Source organism: Xenopus tropicalis, chromosome 6 (assembly GCF_000004195.4).
Source record: "Xenopus tropicalis strain Nigerian chromosome 6, UCB_Xtro_10.0, whole genome shotgun sequence".
NCBI classification, from domain to species: domain Eukaryota; kingdom Metazoa; phylum Chordata; class Amphibia; order Anura; family Pipidae; genus Xenopus; species Xenopus tropicalis.
In genome coordinates this window covers 98518804-98527648 of record NC_030682.2, presented here as the reverse complement: position 1 = coordinate 98527648, position 8845 = coordinate 98518804, and positions in this window count along the sequence as shown.

Here is an 8845-nt window from a genome sequence, read left to right as displayed (position 1 = left end):
AGGAAGGCTGGTGAAGATACCTATTGCCAGTTCCTGGGACAGTTACAAGTATTACTTCAGCCTAGACGCAAAGGCTGGTTAAGACTGGAATGACCACATTTTGATTATCCATTGCAGCACAGGACAGTTTACATATCTCAGCCATGGACAAAGGCTGAAGATACCATTGCAGCGAGAGGACGAGGCTCTACATATTTGCAGGCGACTCTCTAGGCAGAAGGAATACTCGCGTTAGATACCATTGCAGCGTACAGAAAGTACTATTTCCATGCCATGTTTGTCAAAAGGCTGGAAGATACCACTTGCGAGGCATCAAGGCGACAGTGACATATCATCTCCCAGCTGGTTGTGTGGTAGTGGTCGGCCAAAAGGGACTGTACATTGCATATCCAGCTCAATGACAACAGAATCGACTGGACAAAGAGGTATAAACATAATCTCAGCCTGGGAAAAAGAGCTAAGGGTGAAAGATAGTAATTAACCATATTATGCTCACATGGATGGAACATGTTGACATTTATTGCTCTCGCGACATCGAGTCATATATAGAAGGCATTGAAATTTCGTATGTACCATTGGCTGCAGCCGTACAGAAAGTTCCATATCTCAGCCTGTATCGTGTTATAAAAAGGATCCTAGGCATACGCTAACCATTGAAAGCAGAACAAAAACGACAGTTTAGTATTTATGAGCTGTAAGAGCAAAAGGCTGACTGAAGAGATACTCGTATTATATATAGCCTCTTGAGGTGATGTTACAAGGTCTATACATTTCTAATGGCTAACTCAGGACAAGTAGGCGGAAGAATAAGCCCCAGTGGGTGTTTTTATATCCATTTTTTTGACAAAAAACAGGCGGCTACTCATTGCAGGTTAGTGTTTAAAGGGAATATCAACAGTTATACAAATTCACATTTATATCTCACGGTGGTACATGTAAGAGAGACTAAGTGACAGTCCTAGATAACATCAAATCGCGGCGTAGGGGACAGCTCCTACAAAATATCAGTGGAGCCGTATGACAAGGCTGTGAACGAGTAGAAACGACATTGCGCCCCTCAGAGAACAGATTGCATCTATCTCAGCCTTTAGGCTCAACATATGACGATAGAGAAAGTAGCTTCCATGTGCACTAGTCTCAGTAGTGCGAGACAGTCCTAGCACTCTGCCTGAGCCTAGGCCATAAAGGCCAGTTAGATAGAGATATTATGGCGACGTGTGCTCAGTGTGCAAGAGGGAAGCACTTTGATGTCTATTTTTACGTCAAAAGCCTGAGAGCAGGCAGGACAGGCGGCTTGGAAAGGCATAACACCTAAATATAGCGCGCTCCGTCGAGCAACCCGCGCGACAGTTACTTTATCTCAGCCCTGGGAAAAGGCTGGAAAAGATATCCATTGCCAGGCAGGGACAATGAACGTACTACTAATATCTCAGCCTGGGGCAGGACGCACGCCATTGGAACATCTAGGACAAGTAGTTACCTCTGTGAACAGATGCCAGCAAATAGTCACCATGATGTAAGCACCTCATTCTAGTTAGCACTGCCGAAAAGGAGTGGATCATTGACGTTGATATTGCAAAACATATATGCAATATCGATTCTTAACGGGACATGTTAAAAGTATCGTTCACCCTCTGGATAACAACAAACGTCTGAGAAGGTCACCATTGCTAGGTTTTAGGGAAGAAGTTACATATCTACTCTGTATCTAGGGTTCAAAAGGCTCGCCTCGGATAAAACTTGAACTACTCAGTCGCAATGAGACCTAGAGGACAATGGCTTACTAAGTCTACTCTTCTAAGCGACATGGTGGTCATTAAGACTTTGGACAATGGCATCTCAAAACTTGGTCGGGGAGCGCGCAGTCTCTCAAAGACAACTGATTTAACATAGTCTCAGACTAACTGCGACATTGATGGAGAAGATATCTCAATTATTTATAGACCGGTACTGTTTATTCGAGGTATCAGTTATACTAATATCCTCCAGTCGTAGTGTGTGAAAAGAAAAGAAGTGCTCGGACTGCCTATCAGCCAAATTGCATGAGTGAAAACACAATAAGCAGCTAGTACCTGATTTCTGGAAATGTGACTTGAGAGTCATTGACTCTGTGTATCTTTCTAGGACAAATAGATAGAGAGAGGATACGTGTTATAACAAATTTGCAGGATCGCCACGCATGAACTCGTTAAAGTCTTGTTATAGAGCTCATTCTTGGAACTATTATATGATAAGTCGCATAAGTGAACTCTCGTAGTTTTGGCCAGAACCTTAGTGGACTCTGAGATGCTATTGCAGACTTTATCTCATGCTCACTGTGTACCATGGCAACAAGTAACGGGAGCTAGTGTATAATTTTTATTGCAAGTAAACATTGAAAGAGCAGTAGTTTTTTAATACAAATAATTAGATAATCATATCATCAAGTCCGTCCATCGTGGCTATAAGGATGCATGGAATGATGATCTTTTATCGCGGATTTCTCCTCCCGCATAACGGATCCCCATCACCCCTACTCCAGGTGTAATTTTCGCCTAATGTAATCAATAAAATGCAGATGTTGCTAGGGAACGATTTACATCATATTCATGGTCGCAAAAGGTGGAGGTACCATGTATAGCAGTTGAGTTAGGAGTGGTACATAATCTCAGCCATAGGAGTAAGGCTGGAAGATACCATTGCGCACAGGGGACAGTTATCAGGTATTCTAGCCCTCAGGCTACCCAAGGCTGGAAAGAGTGACCATTTATGAAGGCAACACTAGGGACAGTTGAGGATCAAGATCCTCTATCGCTGGAACCAAGAGCATAGGAGAAAGTCCATTTGCAAGCTGTGGAAGACGTTACTTATCTCAGCCTGGCAAGGCTGGAAGTACCATTTTAGCTAGTCTTGGCAAGTGGTTCCAAATGCACATAAAGTAGTACTCGCGGGTATAAGGATATCTCAGCTGGGCAAAGGCCTGGTGCACGATCACAAAGTTGCCAGCATCCAATGACTTTCACTGAGAGACAGTTAATATTATAATCTATATGCCGTGGCGCAGTTGGCAAAGGCTGGAATGGTTTACCATATGCAGCGTACTCAAGACGTATGATCTATGTTGTCATCTGCATATTCCAGGGTCTCATGCTGTGTGGATTAATGTGTTTATGTGGAAAGTGATACTTCGCATCTATGCGGTACCCTCCACGCAGAGTTTTTTATTCCCTACTGTGCATGCAGAAATTGCATTTGTTTTATTCTAGGGCATTGCGTGTGTCAAATGCCACTTGGAAGCGATACCGTTGCGCAGGCCTAAGGAGTATACTAGTTTCTTATTGATAATAAATGTCCAGCATGTGTGTCATCGAGCTGGAGAATGATTCCAAATTGTGTCAGAACAGCTTATTGTTGTAGGACAGTATATACACCATTTATCTTAAAGCATTAGAGTCGCGAAATATGGATCTTGTGATATATTACACACTTGCTGTGGCAACCATTAAAAAATGCTATTTGTTGGTAATAGCCGTCGGCCACCCCATCGGAGCGACCACAGGGGCTGGAAGATTACTTTGCAGTGGCAGGTTTTTACCTATTATCATGCTCAGTGCCTCGCTGGGCACAACGCTGGAGGTACCTTGCAGTGCAGGGGAGCATATTTTCTAATCTACTCAGATAAAAGGCCAATAGTTGCTGGATAGTTAGTCAACTAGTGCTATTGACTCTAGTGGTGCACTTAGGGAGAGAATTGATACTCTTGTTCTCTCACATCTGTGGTTCGTTGTTCTCTTTGTGGCATTAATTTTGTTTCTTCGTTTTTAGATGAGAATTTTTCCAGCAAAATCTCCTCAAGATTGTCGAAGCTTTGTGTTCAGACAAAGGGCAGTTACGACTCTCACAAGCCGTGGGTAAAGGACTATGGAAGATATACCGGTTGGTCGAGATGGCGAGGTACTAGTCAATAATCATCACTCAACATAGAGCGCTGTAGAAAAAGGTGGTGCGCCACGATTATACCTCCTAGCTGACTATAGCTTCCCTGTGAGAGATATGATCAGTTTACATTCTCCGTATGGGGACTTGATCTGTGGGCAAAGTCGCGCAGTGGGAACTTTATCGGCATTAGGCTTCTGTTAAGGGCCTATGTAGAGAACTAGTTTCCTTGAAACATTATCATTACATCATAGAGCCTTGGTGGGTCAGGCTGGGAAGGTACGTTGAATTGAGGTGCTAAGCATAAGTTGGTCCTGAGGCTCAATAGGACACATCCGCATTTACCTCACTATCTCAGCCTGGTACATAAAGATGCTCGCAAAGTTACCATTCGTGCATGTGTCTGTTAGGGTAGCTAGGTTCTTACTTCTATATCTCTCAGCGCCTTGACAAAGGCTGTGAATGAGTGAGTTTCAACAATTAGAATCTCATAATTTGGGAACGGGTATACATAATCTTCTCAGCATGTGACATAGTGCTTGTTGAGTATCGTTTTCACATTTTGGAGGTTCTACCTTGTTGCGAGCAGTTACATATCTCAGCTTAGCAAAGCTGAAGATACCATTAGCCTAGAGACTAGTTGCTATAATCTCACATGCTACTGGTTCTCGAAAAGGCTCTGCGAAGATAGTGCGATTGTCTCAGACGTTGAGGGGAACTCGGAGATCTTTAAATATCCTCAGTCTCTATTATGGGCTCTAGTGTATGAAGATATATACACATACTAGCTTGGTGACAGAAGCAGTTGGCACGTTGCATATCTACTTGTCCTAGGACCTCACAAGAGGCACTGTATGTAGTATGATTAACGTAGTGTTGCAGTGCAAGTGGATTGATTTTGTAAATTTCTCAGCAGTGAGGCAAAAAATTGAGTCAGAATTAGTACCATTGCTGGGCACTACATGGGACAGTGTGACAAATTATCTGTATAGTACACTTGGAATCTCTAAATGATAGCAAAGAATAATTAAGGATATGCAGCGCAGGTGATGATCATGCTTCTACGTATCTGCAGCCGTTTGTGATTGACCATGGGGCTAGGAAAGTGCAATATGTTTGATTTACCTTTAGGTCATGTGAGGGGACATGTGTAGAATTAATCTGAGCGCGGAACTAAGACGCTTATGAGGTAGGATTGAGCCAATCTTTGACACGTGGTTTCTGTTGAGCTTTTGAGAGGACAAGTGTAAACATTTTTATGCTACAGCCTAGGCACAAGGCCTGAAGATACCTTTCAGGGCTAGGTTAATGAAGCGAATAATAGATAAAGAGTCTATGATTCTAGAGCCCAGCCATGCAGAGACGCTCGATGAAGTGGCGAGACTACTTTGCAATTGCTGCGCAATGGCATGGGACTGTTTACAATCACTGTGACAGCACTAGGGCGGGAGAATGGGAATTGAGATAAGGATACTCCAAAGTGTGCAGTGTCGGTCTGGAGTAGAATCAGTATAATATATGTCTCTTAAGCCTGTCAGACATAGTAAAAGAGCATTGAAGAAGATACTCATATAGACCCGCGTAGGGACAGTTACATATCTGAGCCTAGACAAAGGCTGGAAGCATCCTAGTAGTACTGTGTTAGTTTCGCGCTCAGCGACTCAAGTTGGTAACAATATCCTATGCAAAGCCCTGCGTCGTTACCAAGGCATGTGAAAAGATCTAACAATGCAGCACAGGGACAGTTACAATATTCAGCCTAGGCAAGGGGTAGGACTGCAGTACTCTATGCTCAGATCTGGCTCTAAGCAAGAGAAATCTAATCTTTTATCTTCACTAGGAAATATTAGAAAGGCTAGGTGATTTGCTAAAGATACCATGTGTAGCCTGGAGCCTGCTTCCAAGATAAGGGATTCTTTTATTTATAGGATTCACTCTGTGTATATTAACTGAATATCAAGGCTGTAGGGTGACACTTCAAGAGTACCTGTTGTAGATTTATTTCCATTGGCTCTTCCAGCACTCAAGAGTGACTGTGTAATATCTCAGTCACTTTAGGCAAACTCGTTGATGCGTTAACTAAATTAATTACCCACTTGCTCAGTGTATCTATATATTAGGAGGGGTATATTATTCAGCCTGGCTCAAAAGGCTGGAAGATACCTCTTTTGTCTCAAGGCGTCAACACTAAACCAAGGGTCCAGTATAATACAATTGATCTCAGCATGTACAGATTGCCATATGCGTACGGAGGATCACTCATTTAAGCCTTAGTGCAGAGGAGATTCTCATGTTAAACTTGTCTTATGTCATCGTGCGATTAGTAGAGACTGTGGTATGGTCGCGATATGTTCTTATGAATAACTGATACGCGAGGAGAGGACAAGTTGACATATTCGCTGGACCATGTACCAGGCTGTGTAGTTAAGATAATCGGATCTTTTCGCAAGGGGCAGCTCGGGAGGAATTACTTTCAGTGCTCCAAATGCCTGAATCATAGAACTGTAGACTAAAGCATGTAGGGAGGAGGATGCCTAGTCGCTCATAGCGCTGTGTTTAGTGACATGTTTAGATTCTACAGCCTGACAAGGCTGGAGTTGGTATCTTCTTTTTGCTCTTGACAAGGGTGGATCAGTATCCAATCACTCTATCTCAGCCAGAGGTTGCTTTAGCATGTATATGGGTTTGGAATTCGATTAGGACTCGATTTGCAAATTGGTAGGTAGATTCTATAATGTGGGTGCTCCTGACTAGAAGCTGTGGAAGTACCATCCTCGTCAAGCGCAGCTAGAAGATAGGGTGTGTAAAGACATGATATCCTGCTTATATGGCATCTCAGATATGGCTTGTGAGTTATATATATTGGAATTCTCAGGTTGCTAGTTCAGAGTATATATGGAGAAGGAACTGGCTTTATCTATCAATATTCGCAAGCCTATGAGTGATTATTGAAGGTTCGTAGGTATAAATCTTAAGATGTAAACTCATTGCAGTTTGCAGAAGATCGAGTTATACTAGAGATTTCAAGATGCTGAGAAAACGATGGAAGGGTCACACTTTTGCAGATAGCGCCAGATTGGAATAAAAATGCGCTACATTGATAAGACATAAATATCTAGCTTGACTGAGGAGCTTTAAAGGCTGGGATGAATCCACTTGAGTTTTAGGCCATAAGAGAGGAGCTTATCTATTTATTTGTCAGTACTCTCTGGTTCATAGAAGGTCTTGGCTGTATTTACCTGATTCTACAGTTGTGTTTTTGGCTTTAAGGAACAGTTAACACCAAAAAAATTAGAAAGTGCATGAAAGTAACTAAAATTATAATGTCTGCTGCCCTGCCACTGGTAATTGTTGTGTGTTTACTTCAGAAAGTTCTTAATTTTATATAAAAGCTGCTATGTAGCCATGGAGCAGCCTTCAAAGGAGAAAAGGCACAGGCACATAGCAGATAACAGAATAAAACACTATTGTATTCTGTACTACTTATCTGTTATCTGCTATTAACCTGTGCTTTTCTTCCTTTTTTCCGCTTGAATTGGCTTGCCCCATGGCTACACAGAGTTTATTTATAAATTATAGTAGTGTTACGTAGCAACACAACCAGTTTCCAGTGTTCAGGGCAAACATGATTATATTTTTATTACTTTAAAGCTCTTTCATTTTTTGGGTTTTACTTGTTCCTTTAATGGGTATATACCAGGCTAGTTGGACAGTTAGAGCATGTGTTACAGTAAACTCCTTTCCCAGCTGGGCTCGCTATATGGGAGCTATTGGTCAGGGGCTATATGGTGTTGCTGAACTACAACCACACTGGTGTGTGCTATATATAAGTGATCGGACGCAGGAGGCTCGTTGCGAATGAATAATACTTTATTGGACATAGGCACATATGGAAAGTGCAGCAGGGTATACTCACAGTCACAGCAGTATAGGAACTTGGTACAAGGAGTAACCCAGTGCGAACTGCAGAGAAGACTTAGTGAAGCCATGATTTTACTTCCTATATTAAAAAGGGATTACTATCTCAGGCCTGGACAGTTATAGCCAGCAGTTGTGGTGGGCAGGAACTAATTAAGGGGTTGTATAAGCCCAGGCGCTTGAAGTACATCAGTTTAGAAATTATGTTGAGTTAGTTAATTCGCTGTGCTGTCCAACTGACATGCGGCCGCTGGCCCTATACAGGAATGCCGACATCTGTGTGGGATGCCCCCCACCTGTTCTTCTGGGCAATGGGCATACTCTGCAGATGGCCAATTATTTAGTTTGTTTTAGGACGCTGTGAGGTTAACTGATCCTGGATATCCTAGCGTGTACCTGAAAGTGTTATCTTGGTCCCCTTGCATTTTGCTCACACCGTTCAGAGTCTTTAGGCGCCTGGTCAAGTGCCACCTAAAGCCTGGGTTATGACTATAAATTTCAACTTCATTGTAATACCGTCCCTGCTCTTTGATTCGAGGCATCCATGTGTTATAGTCGCTTATAAATTTAAGCCTAATTTGTTTTTCTCCCTCGTCTGCAGTTCGATTCCCATCGCCTGCAGCTCAGGCTGTAATCCGGATCGCTATGTTTCCACTTTAGTTTCACAACTGATCTAGATTCCTCTTGACGCATCTCTGCATGGCTGTGTGTTCTTCTTTTCATGTCCTCTCCATCGGGGTGTCCCACTTCAGGGCGAGCTTATCAAGTTGAATGGGGCAACACATGATTGCTCGGCTGTTGGGGCCCAAATTGACTGCGGCAGGCTTCGGAATAGGTATGGCACTACATGGGCAAGCATGCGAGGTCTGGAGTACGGACCAGCGAGCCACAAATGAAGGGAAGACATTATGGCACACATAGGCAGGGTCTGAGTCGCGCAGGTGTCAGGCATAATTGGCACAACAATATAGTGCAGGGTTCTGCAAGGGGAGCTAGGGTCGCAAGCCAACTC